This window comes from Desmodus rotundus, chromosome 8 (assembly GCF_022682495.2).
Source record: "Desmodus rotundus isolate HL8 chromosome 8, HLdesRot8A.1, whole genome shotgun sequence".
NCBI classification, from domain to species: Eukaryota; Metazoa; Chordata; class Mammalia; order Chiroptera; family Phyllostomidae; genus Desmodus; species Desmodus rotundus.
In genome coordinates, this window is record NC_071394.1 from 24,056,888 (window position 1) to 24,079,022 (window position 22,135).

Here is a 22,135-nt window from a genome sequence, read left to right on the forward strand (position 1 = left end):
AACTGAGTGTCATTATCCCATGTTAGAGATAATGGGCAGGCCAATGTTTATATAAGAGTGAGGGGGATAGGTGGCCCAGCTATCAGAAGGTGGCCCGGGCTTTGGCTGCCAGTCTTATGGTCCTTACACCTCGTCTCTTCTGATTTGTGCAGCAGCATGAGGACTTAATATTTGTGCTTCTACCTGATTCTGAGGTTTGAGCACACACTGAAATCTGTGACAAAATGTACCTCATCCTCTGTTTTTATGATCCTGGCATCAGAGATTAGAGATCGGCTTTATCAACAAATCTATTCAAACTGATTCCAGGTATCTTCACGTTTCTCCTTTTTAGTTCCATTGGGGTTTTGCCTAGGTCAACTCACTTGATCCCTCTGCCTTCTGTTAAGATAAAACACTTAGATGAGTTTTCTTCTCCATCTGGGAAAAGAGTGAAGTGAGACATTGAAAAGACAAGATAGAGAAAGGGGAAAATAAGACAGAAAAATCTTTTTTTTTATTACCTACATTTCAAAAGAGTCTGTTTTTTTTTTTTTATGGAAAAGCTACTATGAATACCTTCTTTGAAATCCTGGTAAACAATAGTAAATGATTATTTTAGTAAAAGGGCCACTTTGAAGAATTCAAGAGCTGACATGTGAGTAGGAGTCGAATCCAAGGAAAAATACGGTTGCTATGGGAAGTCAGTTTGATGAGCCACCCTTTCTTTCCTGAAAATACTGACTTAGTTAATGACTAGTACAGAGAAACAAGTGTATTCTATGCTTCATCAATAGAATGGGTGTTTTATGAATAAAAAAGATAAATACCCCACCCTCAGAGACAGACAATAAGCCATAAAGAAATGAAATTCAGTTTTATACTGTGTTGGTGCTGTGGAGAAAGAAAAAGTAGAGCAGGATATGAGGAATTAGGAGTACTAGTATTTACAACTTACAGTTTTAAGTGGGGCAACGGGTAGGCCTCAGTAAAAAAGCAAATTAAGCAAAGACTGGAAAAAGGTGAGGCACTTAGCCAGAATAAGCCAGTGCAAAGTCCCTGGGGCAGGAGTATGCTCACATGTTTGAAGAACAGCAAGGAAGGTAGTGTGGCTAGAGCAAAGATAGCAAGGGGGCACATAGCAGGAGATGAGGTTTTAAATGTAAATGAGAATGGCTTTTGCTGGGAATCAGAAGCCATTGCAAAGATCTGGGCTTTTACTCTGAGTAAGAACCACGACGGTGTCTGAAGAGGCACTAGGCAGGTTGACCAGATCACTCTGGCAGCTCTGTTGAGAATACTGGGAAGCAACAGGAGAAAGGATGAAATTGGAGAGACTGTTTTGGAGACTACTTCAGTTAGTAAATTCTTAATCTTCTCTTTTGGTGATAGAACTAGTTTTTATTACTCCTTCTGTAAATTCTTCATCTGCCTTAGAATGTGGACATACTTGAAAACTCATTTTTCTCAGCTTTGAGGCTTCACACAAAACATCAAGACAGGAAGAATCCTATTTTAACACCCTATTACATTCACCTTATGTTACCGAAAGAGGCTTATCCTCAGGCCTGGCTATCCCAGTGGGTCACCCCAGGGGTCAAAAGAAGGGTTAGTATGTGATGAGGGCTGAGAGGGCAATTGGCGAGTGTGGTGGGTCCAGGTGGAGAGCCAACCATAATATTTAGACCAGGTAGTGGGGAAAAAATGTATTTCAGATTTTATGACATAATCTGGAATGTGGAAGATGAATAGAAAAAAAGAAATCATCACAGAACAGCATCTTTCAAGTTCAGAGAGCCTGAGCAAAGGCAGTGGCCCAAGAAACAAAAGGAGGGAACAGAGTCAAGGCACATTTTACAGATGGAATATAAGGGCTGGAGTCTGATTATCATGTAAATGACCAAGGAAAGAAGACATTAAAAATATGCAAAGAAATTGTAAGACACTAATATTATGAACAAACTAAAAAATATGGGGGAGTATTGGACCATGGAGGGAGGTCAAGGCTGATGACCATCTTGGTTTTCTTCCTATCAAGATTCTTCTTCACTTAGCCAATGCTTATCACCATGCCACTGTTTCTGTATCTCAAACATATCATGCTATCCGAGCTTGCACATAAGAAATCAGATGAGTAGGGAAGCAGAAAGAAATGGTAAAAACTGGGAAAGTGCAGACAGGTAAGAGGCTACAACCCCAGAAACTTATTAAGATCTTGAATGATTCTAAAAATGTCATAGACAAATCAAGCAGAATCCCAGAGTCCAAAGGTCCAGACTGCACACAGAGAATTGCTGCTCTGGGATTCCAGGACAATAGCCCCGTGTTCCCTGCCCTGTCCCATGCTGCCTGCCCACTGTGTATGGTGAGCCCTGGTCTGTTGGTGTTTGTGGCAGCTGGAAGGCAATCTGGAGCCTCGGAGTAGCTCCTACCATTGACTGTGGGGCATCCCTACTAAAGCTGTTTTCTGCCAGACTTGCTCTTCCACGTGTCATAATTCATCATGCAGTGAAACCATTATTTTCCTTTTAGAATACTTGTACACATATAAGCACACACAGAAAATACAAAACTGGCTTTAAAGTACAAGAGACTTCTTTCTTACAAAAGAAAGTATTGGGGCTGTAGGGTTCCTTCACTGAGCTTTTCTCTCTCATCATTGGGAAGAGAAGGGGAGGAGGCAGAGAGGAACATGCAGTTCAGGGAGAGAAAGATGTGGGTGGACTGAAAGGGAGGTAGAAAGGCAAATCAGAGAAGGGAGTCGGGGAATTGGGAGGGGAGAGAGGAAGCCAACAATCTGAGCCAATTAAAACACCTGGGATCAAATTCTGCCTGATGACTTAGAGGGAGAGAGGAAGGGAGGGAGAGACAGAAGGAGGGAGGGAGGGAGGAAGGAAGGAAGGAAGGAAGGAAGGAAGGAAGGAAGGAAGGAAGGAAGGAAGGAAGGGGCATAAAAGAGGTGACAACCATCCTCATACACAACCTTCAGTTTTAGGTTCCTGTCCCACATGAGGCCAACCTCAAGAGTCTGCCCAGAGTGAGTGACAGAGGTAGGACCTGCACCTCCTTTCTAATGGTGCCTGGAATTAGAGAAGACAGGTGTTGCCTTATTTATCTTCAGATATTCACAATCCTGAGCCAGCATTTCCAGTGCACATCTGCCTCTCTTTTCTCAATTAGTCTAAAAGCATCAGCTCGTTCTTCTGCCACCTCATCTCCTCTTAATTGTTTCACTGAGTCCTTCTCTCAGACATTCTGGCTGACTCTTGTGTCCCAGGCTGGGCCAGAGTCCATTTCAGATCATTTGTGCCATAGGCAGAGCAGTCAGACACATGGGCATCACCCCATTGCAGAGTCTTTGTTTGCTCTCTGTCCTTCCTGGGTCACAAACAGCTCGAGACTCCAGCTTTGGGTTGCAAGTTGAATGAGTCTCACAAGGAGTTATGTCTGCGTGACTTTATCCCTGAGGTTCCAGAAGGCAGAGACCCTGGGGTTCTGGAAGCACCTCCCAGAGGGAAGGACAATATCCTGGGGAGTGGGTGTTTCTTTGGGGCCAGAACACCAAGGGCAGGTCCCTGCTGAGCGGGGTATGAGCGGCCACTTCCTTCAGCTCTCTGGGCCTGATCTCCTCATCTGTAATACGATGGTGGTTTTGAGGGTTTTGTTAGGATCAGACTGGATAGAGGATGGGAAACTGCTGTTTAAACTGAAAACACTATACCAGGGACGTGTAATTTGTGCCTTAGAAAAGCCCGGAATGCCTCAGAAGAGCCTCCGTGGATGAGGCAAAACGACTGAACTGGCTGCCTGGCTGCCTACCACCAGCTCGACCAGAGGAGCTAAGCTTTTAGTAGAGTTTCCTATACAATTTAATTCAAACGAAGGAGGTTCAGTAACCTTAAAAATTGGGAAATTGTTGTATTTTACAAGTTATTTCTTTTCTATTTTCTCCTATTTTCCTCCTGCAGAATACCCCCAGTTAAGACAAACCTTCCCTCACTCTTGCTTTTTTTAAAAAGACTAACAGAAGTCCTTCCTCCACTCCAGCTGCCATCCCTCCCCCCATCCATTTCCCTTCCTTCTGTGAGACCCTCAAAGGGGGTGGAGGACAGAGGCTTCCCACCCCACGTGAAGAGCCCTTTGGATGCCACAGAATGTTCTCCCAATCACCCCTCCACTTTATCTCCTATAAGCAGCACCACCCATTTCCTTCCGTCTCTCTTCCTGGGGTTCTGTTGGAGGCCTCAGATTGCTGTGCCTGCTGCACGCCAGCTTTCTCCCCGAGAGAGCCGGGGAGCAGGCACACTGGGTTTTGCAGGGCTGTCTCAAAACTGAACGGCCCCGGGGTGAGCTTTAGAGGGTCGGAGAACCAAAGACAGGAGGGGCTGGGGAGGAATCCATAAGGAAAAGGCTGAGGATGGAAAGAACAAGAGACTTGAGCAGAAGGAGAGTAGGAACTCATTCTCTGACCACCCTGCTCTACTACCTCCCTCCCGGAAGGGACACCACCCTGGCACTGTGCAAGCAAAGAAGCAACAGGTAGCCCCACCCCTGACACCCACCCAGCATCCCCTCCCTAGGCAAAGCCCTACAAAAATGTGTGGTTTGTGGTGTCTTTCGCCATTCCTTTGGACTCCCTCCCCACAGGCTTACCTCTCCAGATTCATTCAGGCTACAGTGTTAAGTAGCTTAACGAGTTACCTCTCCTGAGAAGATTGGTACTTTTAAGGAGGCAGCTCAGCTAAGCGACGTTTAGCACAAAGGATGAGACATGAAACATGAGGCATCAGAATCAGACCAGCAAGGGAGATGACTGGCTGCTGCAAGTCACAGCCCCAAAGTGAGTTCTGCCTTCTCTGCCCACAACAAGGGAGCGAAGCCGGCACGCGGCACCAATTCCTTTGGGGCATTTCCTTCTGTATCTTCAGGTACACTTATGCCCCACACCCCAAGTAGGCCTCCTTATAGAAAAACGTCCTAGCTCTTCTTGGGGTGAAGGAAGTTGACTGCAAACCCCCTTTCTACAGCCTCCCATCAGTCCCCCCTATTCTGTCTCTGAATTGTACCAAGTTCTGGCTAGAGAGCGGTAGCTTCTGAAAGCATGTAATAAAGTGAGATCCCTTGATTGAACGGGATGGCTTGATTGCTACTTTGATGAGAGTGCCATTCCTCTAATATAGAGAACTGCAGAAAGCATTGGAAGGCATTACATGACCTTCCATCCCGCCCCTAGGACAACAATATAATTAACTTGCTTAGTCACCCGACTTCCCCCGGAAAAGATTTAGAACTCTGGTCTATGGGCATATTTATGGCTTCTATGCCTTGGAATAGAGAGTTGTTATTTTCCATGAGAATTGCAAACATCTTTATGTTTATTTTAAGCTGTCTGTTCTCTGCATTTGTAACTCGTTAAGTATTAGTTATGGCTTATCTGGGACTTAAGAACAAGAAAGAGGCTACTACTTCGGAGTGCAGTAAATAATGAAATATGTAAGCTCCAGCTGGGTAAAGAAATTGTAAAGCTAAAGAATTCAATTTAGTTTCCAACTCCCTCTGGGCCATGTAACCTTACAAACCCTCTGAGACAAATCTCAAATTCCAGCAGGGTTGAAATGGAATTGTTTTTAAACCATTGCTTGAATTAAATAGGGATGGGGTACCCATGATTCCACAGGAGTCCAAGATAATACGATAATTTCCCACAAGGAAATGTCTTCTTGATCTAAGAAACAAACTACCTCTAATATAATAGTCTCGATCTATTAGAGAATCCCAGGAAGGCACTTTTCCCTAAACACAGCTTCTAAATAGAGCTGCATTGACCCCTTGTCTATTATCATTGGAGCTTAAAATGTTAAGCTCATTTAATATTTTCTTCACAGACTTACTCCAGGATGCCTCAAATGACCTAGATGCTGCTGTCCCAATCGACTTTGGGTTGGCTGTCTGGGAGACTCCCAACACAGCAAGTTGAGGACAAACACAAAATTCTTTCAGACAGTCACCTGGAAGGAGACAAGAGGACTGTCCTGTCCCACAGGGTTGGCACTGTAATTTGGCATCTGCACTTCAAGCCCAGCTAAGTCATGCTGCCTTTCAAAGATGCCTGATGAAGTGGCCAGAAGTGGAACAAATACAGTTCTGCCCTCCTATGCCTTGGATGTGGTTGTGAATATGTCTCTACAGGAAAAGAGCTAAAAATACTTTGAAAGTGATAGTAATTTTTTGCCCTGGAACACATAGCCGACAATAAATAACCTACATTATCGTAGTAACTCCAGGATTGCTGTGTACAGCATACAAAATACATTCACATACATTCTGTTATTCAATTGTCACAACAAACCCAGGAGGGCAGATATTCAACCCCTTTGTGCCCCCACAAAGTGGTTGCACAAGGTCATACGACTACTGAAAAGTGAAGCTCAGTTGAGACTGATGGATTCTCACTCTGCTTCTTGGTTTTGTGTTACTTTTATTACTCTGCATTGCTTCCCAGCCTGACTTTGCAGTAAGCTTTTTAAGAAATCCAGACTCAGGGGATAGATAGAGCCGTCTGCCATACCACTGAGGAGAGAGTTAACCAAAAGGGAGAAGAGAATTGTCGGGATGTGAAAACCTGTAATGGGCTGGAGCAAGTTATATTGCTAGATGCTCAGAAGGAAAATTTGCCTAAATGAGTGAGTGATTCACTGTCTGGTAGGGGCTGAAATTGAATGCAGATTAGGTGCTGACAGAGAGTTCCTAAACTTGAAGACCAATCAAAATAAGATCAATGGCTTATGCATTCATTTTAGGACACACATTTTAGGAATTCTGTAGGGCAGGATCGCATGTTAGAGACACTTGCCTCGGGTGGATCTTAGGAGAGAGGATTGGACTAGTCAGATCCAAGGGAGATAAGTATCGTATTATTTGTTTCTAATCTTATCTTTATCATGTGCAAGATAAAGCCAAATCTAGAAACTTCCACTAAATGTTAACCTAGAAATTTTTACTGCTTGAGAGCTTTACATTATTTCAGGCAACCGTATTTTTAATAGAGACTGTTAAAGCAGTTATTTTCTAATAAAAAAAAAACTTTGTAAAGTATAATATGCATACGGAAAAGCACACTTAATATAATTATATGAGCATTCATGTCAAGAATATGACTAGCACCTCAGAGTCCCTCTCATCTTTTATTTAAATCAGTACTCTTCCCAAGGGTCACCTCTCTCCTCACTTCTAGATTTGGTCCTTTTCTGTAAAATAAACCAAACAACCTCCTGTTAAAATATTTCATTTTCAAGCACTTTTCATCTGTGTGAAGGATTAGGAAGACCTCAAATCATTACAGGTTTCCAATAGACTGCTTTAATAACAATCCATTCAGTAGAGTTGAGGCACATAAGACCTATTTTCTCAGGCTTTTTATTCTTCATTGGGACCACAGGGGTGACTCAAAAAGCCTGTACATGGAGACAGTCAGGCCTGACATCTAAATCGTCAACTTTTTCTCAGAAAGGATTCTTTTGTAAGAAGATAAGCAAGAGTAAATATTTTCAGACCATTTCAAAAAAATGCGTTTGAAATCTCTCCTGTAGGAGGCTGGGTCAAGCTCTCCATTTCCATCTGTCTTCATTCTTCCTGTTAAAATCTTGATCCATTGTTCAGCCCAAGGATTATTCCCCTGTCAAGCCCAGAGCTACATATGTGTTGTTAGAAATGTAGTTAGTATTCAAGGCACTGAGAGAGGCCCTTTCTAAATTAAATGAAATTTCAGTGTGGTTATATAATACCAAATCAGATTGTCTGATTTTAACAGAGATTTGCTTAAACTCAATTTTATATGTAATTTTCTATTTGTAGAAACTAATAGAAGGAAATTGTAATAGACATGAAAGAGAACAGGAATCTTATAGAGTTTGTCATATTCTGCTATGTATTAAAATGATAACACTGATTTCATGGTCCACTATTTCATTAAACTTTTTGCTGTTATTAATGCTTTTATAATTAAAATAGCCTTAAATTTAATTCAGAACTTACTACATATTTACGACTTTCTCCTAATGCTTGGCAATCAGATTTTAGAGAGTTTTCCCCTTAAAGGGATGCGATTAACCTTTGCACCAGAGCCTGTATTTGATTTTAGCAGCCCAAAGAAACAGGAAAGAAGAGCTTATTTGATGAAAATTTGCATAAAGTATTTCCTAGTGGGAACGATTACATAGCAGATAAGGTTAGTGTGCTCTAAGGGATTTTCTTTTGCATTATTGGTCTGTTGAGGGGCTATCGTTTCACTGAGTGCAGCCGAATCTTTTGAAGTTGACACATTATGTGTATGTGTGTGCATGTATAAACATACATATATATATTTCCCTTCTCTATTCACCTGTGATATTCCCTTTATTATTTATCATAAATGTTTGTGGGTATATACTACACATATTTCATTGTATGCACTTTTTTGTCTACATACAATATACAGTGCATACATATATGAATTCTTGTGCATCTGTACCCTATATGTGTATATCGTATGAATATATGTATATTCATAGCTTATAGACACATTTACATATATACATAAAATACACATATGTAGGGTATAGAGACAGACATGTTTATAATACAGGAAATATCACAGGTGAATAGAGAAGGGAAACAGAAATGTGTTTTTATAGATAGTATGTTTATATGCAAACATATAAGATGTTACCTTCCCAAGGTTTGGACTCAGTGCTGCACTCAATATGCATATAGAGAACACGCACATATGCATATTGAATATCTTGAGTCATCTTTGATATTTCCTTTGTTATAAATTAACATTCTATAAATGGGTAGATAGATGGATCAAAGATGATAGACAGATTCTGATTCACTTCTCTGAATCCTTGTGCCAGTTCCAAATAGCTTTGTGATACATTTAAATATCAGTTAAAACTAATAATAGCCAACATTTATTGAGTGCTAAGTTCTAAACATGCTGCTAAATGCTTTAATCCATACAACAACCTTACAAAGTAGTTGCTATTACAAGCCTCATTACACACGTGGGAAAACTAAGACTTAGCAAAGTCAAGTGCCTTGGCCAAGTCCCACAGTTATAAATGACAGAGCCAAGGCTCAAACTCAGATTATTCTAATGACAAAGCCACATGGTCATCCACTCTGCTACAATGCCACCTTCATGCTCTTAACCTCTGTGCTACTTACCTCTCTTCTCTGTTCTAGAATTTTGTTGATAAACTCCTTGGAGTGTTCTGCCATATTAACTTTGGAATTAAGTAGTAATATCTCCAAGCACTCTATTTGGATTTTGATTAAAATTACATGTAACCTAGAAAAATATTTGAGAATTGATTTTTCATAAATATTTAATCTTCCTACACAAGAATATAGCATTATTTCCTCTTTGTCTTCTTTTTTAATCTTAATAAAATATTGCATTTTTCTTCATATATGTCAAAAGTACTTTTCCATAAGTTACCCATGCATACCATATTTTTATTGCTGCTGATAGTAAGATCTCCTTTATTATGATATTAAATATCTACTGCAGTTGCTGTCAAGAACCCTGCAGCATCTGAGGTTTTATACTAATTACAAGCTAATATGCCAGCCTGTTACTGTTTCATGAATGCTGGAAGGAGACACAAGACTCCTGAGTAAGAAAAAGGACTTTATTGTACACAGCAAAAGCACAAGCCAGAAGGTCAGCACGATGCACATGGGGCTTCTCCACCTCCCTATAGGGATAAATTAAAGGACCCATTATGGATAGTGCACACCATGGGCAGCATCTGCAGAAGAACACTGAGACCATGGTATTCTCCATTTGCAGTGTAAGATGAAGGAAGTCTGTTCTTTGCCTGGGGGGAGATGTTATCTCATCCCCCAAAGAAACTTGCTGCAAACATAAACCCGAGAGATGGCCTGGGTACAGAATGGTCAGGCCAGCGCCTTGTATTCTTGGCATACCCAGCAAGCGTGCTACTATGTTTAATTCATGTTTCATCTCTTGAGTCTAGCACAGGACCTGGCATGTGGTAAGTACCTGTAATTATTAGCTTCCCCTCCTTTCAGGACCAAAGGGTTATTACCAATAAGATATTCATTAGCTTTTGACTTTGAGACCTATCTCTTGTAAGAATGTGTGTCTTAAAGTTGCTGAATGTGTTCTGTTAATGCTCTTCAGCAACTAGGAAATGTAAAGAAAAGGCATTATGCATTACATGCGAGAACATAGTTGCTAGGGGTGCAGGGGAGACAGGTGTCCACATCCATCACAGGAGGTAGAGCATCAATAACTGCACAAAAGCAGAGCCGGGCTTGGGTGGATGTTGTGTGCACTTCCAGATGCTGAAGGCTGATGGCTCAGCTGAGACCCTCTCTGGAAATTGCTACCTTTCTGAAGGGCCATCCTAGTTCCTCAGCTCTCGGTGGGATTGGCTGAGGATTTCTGCATTGCCCAACTAAACACTTCCTTCACTGCCTCACAGGGAGGGGTTGCTCCCACAACCAATCCCCAATAAACTTCCTGCTTGAAACTCTCCACCTCAAAAGCTATTTCCTGAAAAACCCCACCATAAGGCAGAGGTCTTGCGATGTGATAGAATTTTACATTTGTGGGCCTATGGAAAGTACCCTATTAAAATATTTCTGCCTTTGCTTTGTGTTTTGAAGGTCTTGGAATTTTTTCCTGTTATCTAAATGTTTCCAAGAGTGGCGTTGAACTTACTATTAGCTAAAACAACCAACTGAATGAACAAATGGACCCCATATTTTCAAATATTTTGTTTCTTTTTCATTTATCAACAATGTAATTCCCAATCATAACTAATTCAACATGAGTGAACCAATGTTCAAAAATGAGCTGCTACTTATTATTCAAAAACAAAGAACCTTGATTACTTATTAGTTTATGCACTTGTATTCCAAAGTAAATGAATAATGTTTAATCCCGGTTTCTTTTTCATATATTGAAAATAGCATATAGGATCCCATTATTACCTTCATGTGCCCCAAGAATCCACTCTTACTTCTTTCCTTTGCTTCAGAAATAAGGAAGCAAAGAAAGGAACAGAAGCCAAAATGATGATGTTTCATCAACAGGACTTCCATCTGTGATTATCACACCTATAGGTAAGTTGAAATACCCTGCTGATTTAAACAAATGTGTGCATGTTCTTTTTAATTAATTCATTAAGCACTCTCTTCTTTGTCATAAACTAGCTCTTTAGTCAAACCAACAAAATATTAAGACCAGAGAATCAGTATCAACTTGTTGACTGGTATCAGCTGAAGTGCCAACAGGAAAACAAGGATTTCTGCAATGGTTTTGTGAAATTTTATTAAGAAAGATGGTTTTTGATGAAGGCACATTCCCTAGTGGCACAACTAACTTAGAGCAAAATTGTGAGGTAGGTGAACTGTTTATGGGACCCTCTACTACCCCCTTTATTCCCTCCTTCTAGAATTTTCATTCTCTCAAAGGACCCAGCACAGTTCTGCTACTCTGCCCCTCTTTCCTTCCTCTGAGAACAAATCAGACATGAAAGTATGTCTGGAAGTCTGCAGGAAATTCTCAAGTTATTCAAATACCTAAAAAGCTTCTTAGAAACACAGATGCAGGTTCACTTCGTTAGAGATTCTGATTCCTCCCTAGGTTTGGGGTGAGGCTCTGGAATCTGTATGCTTAACAAGCACCCCAGGGGCTTGGGATGATCGGCTAGATTTGGGAACCACCAATCTGTGAATTTCATTCTTCTCAAGTGTTTAAAACTTTATGGCTAGACTTCTCAAAGGATTCGCATTTTAAAGAGCCTTTTAGAGAAAGGCAATACATAACTCAAAGGAATAAATCATAGCTAGAGAGCAGGATGACAGCTATTAGGGGGGGAGTTAGGGTGTAGAGGGATTGAGCAAGAAGGAAAAAGGACTCACGATATGGACAACAGTGTTGTGATTGCAGAGAACAGGAGGGTATAAGAGGGTTAAATAGTAATGGAAAAAATACAACAAAAAAAGGAAGACACTTGATGTGGTTTACAAAAATGAAAAATAAATTAGAGCAAAAGGTGAAGAGAATATTTCAGGCAATCGGACAATAAATGTCCAACTTATCAAATCAAACATCATGGAAATCATCTACCCCATCTGCCTTGTGAAGTCCACTGATTGGACTCCACAGCAGTTATTTGTGCCTGTCTCACAACGTCCAACTCACCAGGTCCAGGATAAAGGAGAAAAGAAGGAAATAGCTGCTTCTCTCTCTTTCCTCCCCTAAGCGTGCTCTCTCTCTCTAGCTCTCTCTCTCTTTCCCATTTATGTACTAGTCCTTTCCTTTTTGAGAAAGAAAAAAATAATCATCATGAGATGCTACAGTTTATAAAGGAATTCAAAGGACAAAATTAAGTTAAAGAGATCAAAATTCAACTGTCTCCATAAGGACAGCTACCTAAAATGGCCCAGTGATGAAGAGCTGCGAAGGAGGCAGCAGCCGCTTCCTAGTGACTAACACCAGGCAAACAGCTCCCAGGCTCTGAGACTGCCTGTGTGCGTCCTCACTGCCCACACTCGCACACCAGCGGACGACACAAGGTCTTGGTACCAGCTGTTAAAAATAAACTGTGAGCTCTCCAAGGAAAGACAGTCTTTGCATTGAGGACGCACTGTGGGGCCTTCAGCCAAGAAACCCTCTGTCCTCAGCACTGAGAACTAAGTCAGTGGGCGCAACTGCTCCAGCTCTCCAGCCAGCCCCACAGAGACACCCAGCCAGGGACTGCTCCTTCAGAACCAGGAAAGGGTGAAGAACGAAGAAGCAATTGGTCAGGTTCCCTGTGTCCTAGTCACTTTTGTCTCTGGATTTTAAGGAGATACAGAGCCAGCCTCTGAGAGGGTTAGAAATCAGACACCTGTAATTTTCTTGCATTTGACACATGGGTTCAATAAACGTCCTCACAATATTCTGTGGGTATTTTTCTCTGCATCTTGAGCTCATAGGTACTTTAAGGGAAGATTAATCCAAGCACTTGCTATATTATACTTACCTCATTAAAATACTGCATTGGAAGACGTGTTTAATAGCCAAGAACCCTGCTCATCCTCTTTATTAAGCTCTTGAAAGAAACTCTTTAAGCAGTGAACAGAGCTGAATATCACAATATTCATTTAAGCTCAAGACTCACTTTACCCCCAGGGTGCTTACAGTCAAGGTTAGATGATCCCTGAGGAATTTACACCTGGGCTCTGTGATCTACACGTTTTTATGACCTTTTCCAAAGATAGAGAAAAGGGAAGGATCTGAAGGGAGAGAAAAACAGCTGAGTTGCCCTACCCCTCTCCTCAGCCACACTGTGATCACACAGGATTAAAAACCAAAAGAGAAGCACTTTTTATGCGGTAAGCACTGTTCTAATGCACGTAAACCAACAGCACTGTGAGGTGGGTGCTAGGGGACCCTGCTTTACAGGTGAGGAAACTGAGGCAAATAACTTGCCCAAGTAACTTGCCTGGGCACCACCGAAGTCCACCCTGTGGTCATTCAGGATATCACCTACTTATCAAATCTCCCCCACAGCACTTGTAGTCCGGAAAGCCTCTGCCCAGCTCATCTTCGGTATTCTTCTCTGGCCATTCTGAATTTCAGCGTCTCCCCCTGGGCTCCCTCTTTCATCTTAAAGGCATGTGTGATCTAAAGGGGAGTCGGCACATGAGAGCAGAAACAACTTTCCTTGGCTTCAGAAGAAACTGCTCCTTTCCTGATTTGACCACTTTTGCCTGGGTCATCTTAGGAAACTGAGCCTCCATATTCTCATTTTCAACGGGAGTTGTTATGAAGCTCACAGGAGATAACATATATGAAAAGCAGATTGTAAAATGTGCACCAATATTAATTATAATTATTAATAAAATGTGAGGTGTATTCAATAGGAAGGAAAGAAAACTCTACCAGTTGTGACACAGTCAATCTATTCGGTGGAAAACTAGATTATGTTGACAGTTGAATAAGGCAGTAAAATAGACCAGGATATAAATATGTTTCTAGATCCCAAAGCCAGGAATATTGAAAGCAAGTAATGAATAAATCTTTGTGATCATAAGTTATATCTGTATAATATTTTACAGTTCCTAGAGCTCCTTGGGGCTGGTATTTATTTTATTGCATAAAGTTATGTGATACAGGCAGGGTCTTGTCAAGTGCAGTGTGTGAGCCAGGAGAGGGACTGCGGTGGCCAGACGTGTCCATATAAATAGTCACTGCCGTGGCCTAATGTCAAGTCCTCGGGGGAGCCTGAGCCCTTGGAGTAACCCAACTTCTTGAAATGTTATAGTGAGAGAATGAGGGTAATGGAGGTGCCTCAGAAATATTTCCCCATCCTCACTCCAAACCCTCATTTTCAGATGTTTTTGTGAGAGAGGGGTCCTCCAGGAACTCTAAGTATGCAAATTCTTGTTTTCTATGTAATTCAGAAATCACCAGGCCGGAAATGAAGGCATGGCCAGCTCACACCTGGTTTTCCAGGATTCTTTACCTGTAGACTTCAGGATGCTAGCACAGATTAGGCCGTTTCACTGAAGGACCCAGGGCGGGGTGGGGGAGGAAGATTCATCCTATGATGGCAAGATCATGAAGAAGCCTCTTGGGGACCTCTACGACTTAGAGAGAATCAGAACCAGAATCACAAGCTTATTAGGGTGTTTTCAGCTACAAGTAACAGAATACCCAACTGTAAGATATGGTTTAATACAAATATTTATAATCTCACATAATAATTAACTGTGTCTCATATATAATAGGCTCCATAGAAGTATTAGGTGCTATTATTACTGGTAATAATAACTATTGCTATTATTACTATCATTATAATGAGAAAGTCAGGGCAAGGAGGCTCCAGGTTTGATGCAGAAGCTCAGGGCCCTGGGTGCTTTTCTTCTTTGTGACCTGGCATTCACAATGTGACAGGGATGCCACCCCTCATGAACCCTGAACAGCTGCAGTGGTGCCAAGGTCAAATAATGCAAATTATTCAGAAAAGAAAAAGAGGGATGCTTTCTCTTTTCTAGGAAGAGAAGTCTTTCTTCAAAACCCTTAGCAGACATCTTTTTTGGTTCCATGGGCCGATACTGAGTTATTTGCCTAAGGACTTAACTGGTTGGTAAGAGAGGCCAGGAGAAGAGTAACTGGAATTTTCTGCAGTAGGAAAAGGGTTTGTCCAGTAGGAAAAGAAACAGGACAGCTCCTGGAAGGGCAAATAATAGGGTCAGCCATCCATAATACTAGGCTAGGTCTTCCAGCAGATGCTGCTTAGAACGCATGGGAGCTGTGAGCCCTGGACAACCCAGCCTTCCTTTGGAGATAGGGAATTCCAAAGAGAGAAAGAAATACTACTGGACAACTTGGGGTTGGCATAAGGAGCCAACTTAGGAGTCAGTCTTTTCTCTTCCGCCTATGTTAGGAAAGGACATTAGGAGCCTGGATAAGAGCCATTCCCCTAGCAAGAGATCAACATAATATGAGGAGCAGACTTCCTTGGGAAATGGAAACTTCTGTAACAGAGGGTCCCAGAAACAGAGCAGACCTCTTACAGCACAGCACCCGCCTGTCTCACAGACAGCCATCAGCCGGATGCAGGAGAAAGGGATTCATCAGGAAGTCACAGCCACTGGAGGACAGGAAACGGTAAACATCCAGCAGCCATAGGAGTCCCAGGTGAAGAGAGTGACAAATGCCACATCCTTCCCTGCCCCACTGCCTGGTAAGCTCTGACACTGGAGGAAAGGATCCATTCCAGCCACTGAAGAAATAGAAAAAATACACCAATCTCTAGGAGAAAACGTTGTGGAAATGACTGGATATTAAGGCAACCTGGTTCAGGCAGGTGATTTTGAGGAAAGAGACATTGGCATTGGATTCCTGTGGCTCCAGAGTAAAGTGTTATTTTAGTTTATTGCCCCAATACACCTTTTTGGGATTTGTCTGCAGGCAGGCTGAGCACACAAATGGGGAACCTGGACCTCAGGGACACCCAGGCAAACAGCTGACTGGATAATGGCCAACTATCAGAAGGTACAAAGGGGCTGCTCACCAGGTTGGTGGGTATCAGAGAACCCAGCCCCTGGTTAAGAACTAAGACTCTACGGTCAGATAGATTATAGTTCAAATCCCACCTACTGGCTGCATGAGCTCTGGTTTGTTATTTAACCTGGCTGAGCCTCAATGTCTTTACACAAAAAAAGAGAATGATGATTATACCTTCTTAGAGGGTTAATGTAAGGGTTAGATGAATCAATATATGTACATTTCTTAGAACAGTACCTTGCATATATAAATATTAGTGACTTGTTATTAGAGAGCAGATGAAGAGAAGGCCTATACCATTATGATATTAAACAATGAATGACAAACTCGATTGTAGAAAGTCAGGTAACAAAAGGATCCAGTGCAGTGGGTGGGGATTGACAAAGGAAATTTGGAGGGTACAACCTTTTTTGCCTGTGATACAAAGTGTTTTTAATTGCATTAATTTGGCTTTTACAAGGCTACATCCCTACATCAGAGATGAAGGTCAAACCTCGAGAGAGGGTAAGATCATCTGCAGTGTTAACCACAACTCCTGTGAACCTCAGCGGAGAAGAGACATGTGTGCTGTCTAAACCCCCTTATGTTACCTGGAACAATACCTGTGTAAGGGAAGGTTGCACAGGCAAATGAGGACACCACCAATAACTGCGGAACCTGAGAATACCTGAAAGATTTGGTCTCCCAGAGAAGCAATGAAACTCATGAACTAGGAGCCGGCTTGAGAGCCAAGGGAATTCTACATCCCAGGTACCTTGTCATCCCCTCCCCTAGTGTAATGAGTCAGCTTTTCACGGTCTCTCCTTATACCGCTTCTACTGCTACAAATACCTACGTTTCTGGTTTCTTTTTACTCATCACTTTGTTTATGCATTACTTCTGCTGGCTCACAATTTCTGTTATTCATGATCTTTCATAGCCCTTCTGCCCTATGGCCTTGCTGCCTTTATTTTCTAGATTTTGTTGATGTTATTGTTGTTTTTACAGACGTGGTTTGTCCGATTTAAACCCCACTGCTCTGCTTGAACAACGCCCTTGCTCCATAACCTAATTAATAGTTCATAGATCACCCTTGGTCTGCCCACACCTGGTCTGATCAGCCATAGCGAAGAAGACAAGGTCCCAATGGTGCCAACAAGAACATATTTGCTTGAAGACCTGCCTGGAACCTTTCTTCAGCAAGGGAGGAAGGCGGTCTCTGTAAGAAGGTATCCTGAAGCTTGGTCTGTCCTCTGCAGCAAGTATCTCAAACTAGAAACTACAACTGAGTAGGAAGAAGTCATCTAAAGCCTTCAAACTTCAAAAAGGCTTGAGTTTTAATACAGGAAGGACGTTGGCACTGGACTAGGCATAAAAGACCCCAGAGGCCCAGGAACACAGACAGTGACCAGACAACACTAAACCATATCACCTAGGATACTCGGAGGGAGAAAAACCATACTTTGGTACCAACTCTATATTAGAATAACAACCTTTGGTGGGTTAACAAAGTATGTTGATATTTCTACTGGGATAGTAGATACTAAAGCTATAATTTAGAGAATTTATGATTATTGAATTGTTTTCTTCTAACATTTTGAAATTTCCTTCTTCCTCACCTTTTAAGAGTCATTTGTGAAAATCATAGCCCATCTTACCAGTGTTAACAGATGGGCCAAGGCAAGGGAAGAGCGGTGCATGCCCAGAGTGAGAGCCATGCGGAGAAGGTGACCCTCGGGTCTCCAGCATCTGTTCTTTGGGGCTCCTATTTGTTTTGGTCTTTGTTTCACACAACCAAGACCGGCCCAAGGAGACGTGACAGCTAAATGTACTTGGTATCCTGAATGGAACTATGGAACAAAAAATGGGCATTGGGAAAAATGAAGTAAATCTAAATAAACTATAGACTTTAGTTATTATTAATATGGAAAACTGGGCATGAAGTGGTAGGGAGAGAGGCATATAGGAACTGCCTGTACTAGCTGCTCAGTTTTTCTGTAATTCCAAAACTATTTCAAAAATAAAGTCTATAATTTAAAAAAAATTAATATTCACCCCAGCAATACATAAATTTGACAATCAACCAGCCCCTTGCATGGCAAGTAACTTAGGACTCTGAAAATAACCCGTATTTCTTGATAAAGATAAAAGATGAAATATGCAACTAGGAAAAAAATGTTACAATCATTTGCTGGGCTAGCATTTGACCTTCTCAAGCATTGAGAATCCAGAGTGTCATCTTTTTCTCTTCAAAATGCAACCTTAACTTACTAACAGTAGAACTTAACCAGGAGAAGCAGCACGCTACAATTCTAATGCCATCCATGACTCTGACCTTCAAATCTTCACATGATGGCTACTTGACTAAAAAATAAATAAACAAATAACAGTAGAAAGTGCCAAACAAGTGGCACTTGACAGAGCGCTGGAACAGAACAGTGAGTTCCTCACATTAAGAAAACTACTAACGGAAGCCTTTTCAGACATAATCAGCTCAGGAAAGAAATGGCAGAACAGAATGAGCATTCTAATTCAATTTGTATTAGTATATTGATGATGCATTTGTGTAGTGCTTGTTTTTGCCAACTCTGTCAGGCACATTAGGCTAAGTTCTCTCTGCACAACAGAATTTGGAATGCTGAATAGGAGAGCTGCACTGTAAAATCCCTCACCTTCAAAGATCTTTAAGGGAATCCACAAACACCACCTGCTTGGGTAGCTATGACTTGGGAATCACAGCAACCTCTGGAGAAACATTTGTCAAGGTTCCACTTCTCACTTTTTCCCACTGGTTTTTGGAAGAGGGTGGCCACACCCGAGGATATGCCCTAATTCAACCAGGTACCTCTTTTTGACTTTTAGGTTGTCTCCATTTTGTTTTTTGTTATTAAAAACATTCAGCCCTGGCTACTGTGGCTCAGTGGATTGAGTGCCAGCCTGTGAACCAAAGGGTCACCAGTTCGATTCCCAGTCAGGGCACATGCCTGGGTTGCAGGCCAGGTATCCAGTAGGGGGTACGCAAGAGACAACCACACATTGATGTTTCTCCCCCTCTCTGTCTCCTTCCTTTCCCCCCTGTCTAAAAATAAATCAATAAAACCCAAGAAAAATAATTCAATCAACATCTTCTACACCTATGTCTGTATAATCTCCTGAAACTCTCATAAGTATAAGTTCTTTTAATCTTGGGTAGAAGGCATGAGACATATGACCAGAGTATTTTGCACAAATGTGGTTCTGATATACATTCCTAAGGTGCTATATCTCTATTTGGTCTTAGTCCCATTTCTGTGACACAGTCCCTAAAACCCTTGGAATTTATTGGGATGAGAGCGATAAAGGTACTTTTGCTATGTTAATGAAGTGAGTTTTGGAGTGTACCTGAGGATGGGGGCTGGTTACCAGTGGGTCCAACCCTCTGATTAGAGATTTGAAACTTTTAGTCCCCTCCCTGCCCCCCATACCTCCTGAAAGGAGAGAGAGGCCAAAGATTGAATTTAATCACCAACAGCCAATGATTTAGTCAACATGCCTGCGTAATGAATCCTCCGTAGAAACCCAGAAGGACAGGATTAGAAAGCTCCCCGGTTGGTGAACACATGGAGATTTGAGGTTTGGGGAGAGTGGTGTATTAGAAGCAAGGGCATAGAAGCTCCACATCCTTTCTCACATACATCGCCCTGTACAACTCTTCCATCAGGCTCTGTCTGAGTTTACTCTTTTATAATAAACTGGTCATCTAGTACGTAAAGTGTTTCTCTGAGTTCTGTGAGCCTCTGTAGCAAATTAATCAGACCATCATCAAATTAATCAAATTAATTTATCATCAAATTAATGTCGGAACCTCTGATGCACAGCCAGAAGGTCAGAAGCACAGGGAACCACCTGCACTAGCAACTGGCTTCGGAAGTGGTGCCATGTCAGGGCAGTCTTATGGGACGTCTCAGTCCTGTGGGATCAGACACCACCTCCATGTAAATAGTATCCGAATTAAGTTAAATTGTAGGACACCCAGCTGGTGTCAGAGAACTGCTCGGTGGTGTGGGGGAATCACCATGCACATTGGAATTGGGAGCAGAAGTTTACCTGGGAATTATCATTCTCTTTAAACTACCTCCGTTTCTTCTTAACTGGCTTATTTTCACCTAACTGGCCCTTCACGTGGCACCTTGATCTAAAATTGAATGGGTTATAGCTCCCTTTAGACCAAAGATACTGTATCTGTGACTCTGTGTGGCCAGATGCTTTATTTGAGACAGCATTATGTTCGGTCTGACCTTTTCCTTCCTCGCTGCCTTTGTAACTTGCTCAAATATTTGTATTGAGCATCTGCGCTTCCTTTACCAGCTGGGTTGAATCCAGAAGTGTAGCTCTCCTTCTCTGTGTGACGCTGTCAAATATAGCACTACCAGCTTTAACCCAGAGAGTTTACTGAATATTCATCTTTGGTCAAACAGTGCAGATCTGTCTGCTGAAGGAAATTGACAGAGCCTGGTAACTTACCTGAGGGCCTTATTCTGGATCAGACTTTGCCATAACGGCATCTTCTTTTTCTTATTCCTGTGACTCCCCATTCATTTATTTGTTCACCTATCCATCCACACTTGCCAAGGAGAATCAAGCTATAATTCTCTTGCTATAAAGATTTATAAGCTATAAATCTCTTAGGGGAGATATTTTGATAGAGTCATCCAGAGATACAACTTTTAATATTAAGTAGTTCAGCAAGGACAAAGGAGAAACAAGTGGGTATTTATTGGACAAATCTAGGTGACCAAGGACAAAATATGTTAATGGCTTTTTAATAAAAGCAATACGTGTTTATTGTATGAATTTCCTCAGATACAAGAAAAATCATCTGTGATTATATAAGCCAGAAGTAGTCAATAGGAATAACACATTTATTTCTATTTTATGAAATCTAACTTCAGCATGATCCCAAATAATGGCCACCAAAGAATCATTTCCAAAAGAGCCTCTAGGTGTAATTGAAAATAGCTTCAAAATGGTTGTTTACATACTTACCTGGCAGGGGAGACACCGTGATCGTGAAGGTGGTTTTCCCAGGGTGAGGCCTTTCTGCTGCACTGGATGGGCTGACTCCTGCCATTTCCCCAAATGTGGGAAACTCAACTGCATAATTTGTGCTAATAGGGGACTGTGTTCCCGCTCTCCCTTGAAAAAAAAAATAATAAAATGGTTGTTTACATAAAATGAAAGATAATTAACCATTAGGAAGAAAACACTGTGGGCATCTGAGCAGTGTTTTTAGGAAGGAAGAAAGGAAGGACGGTAAAGTGACCAGGGAGAAGTACAGATGAAATAAATTGAGAAAATTATACACAGAAGAATCGGAATCACTGGTGTTTATAAAAGCAAAGGGAAGATAAAAAGGGGAAATAAGTGGCCAGCTCAGAGTAGATAGATCCTTTTGTTAATCAGGATTTTGTAAAGGTTGCAAGTGATAAAAACTCAATGTGAAACAGAATACATAAAAAAGGGGCTATTATTTGCTTCCATACTGGTGTATTTCTAGTAGCTGAAGGGAAGATTAAACAAACAAATCCGTGCAGAGTTAAGCTGTGCCTCCCGAACAATAGGAACTGGGGACTCAAACACCACTAAGATTCTTTCAGTGCATCTCCTACCTGTGCTTTTCTCTTGTATCAAGTGCACCATCATATCCCACTGCAGACCGTCTGGCACCACGTGACAGAAAACGTAACTGCCCGGAGCTCACAAGCTTCATACCCCAAGCCTCCCACAACCTGCGAGGGACTGGCTTTCCTTAGTTCCAGTTAGGGTCGCCCCACCAGTACCTGTGTGGTTTGGGGAGGTTTCATTAAATTCCTAAAAGTATTCCCACATGCCCCTAGTATAGTGTGTCAAGAAACATTGAGTGCCCAGAAAAACAGATTCCTTCAAAGCCAATTTAAGCGTTTTGTTGCTCAAGAGTCTTTCACAAATTTCGAACTTTGAAACTGGTCCTCTAATATTATAGTTCATGAGCAAGCCAGACTAGGAGAGGGTGTGTGAGGCATGGAGTTTTGGGAAAGGGTGGCACTGTCGTTGGGTGCGAACTCCCTTGTGTTTAGCAGTTTA

At 41.8% G+C, this 22,135-nt stretch overlaps 1 non-coding gene across 1 annotated transcript; it reads left to right on the plus strand.

Moving 5' to 3' along the window:
- The first annotated feature begins 21,050 nt into the window (after positions 1-21,050).
- On the plus strand, positions 21,051-21,212 carry LOC112315778 (U1 spliceosomal RNA). Its single transcript, XR_002975926.2, has one exon. It is a non-coding gene; the product is annotated as a U1 spliceosomal RNA (small nuclear RNA).
- Positions 21,213-22,135: the final 923 nt, after the last annotated feature.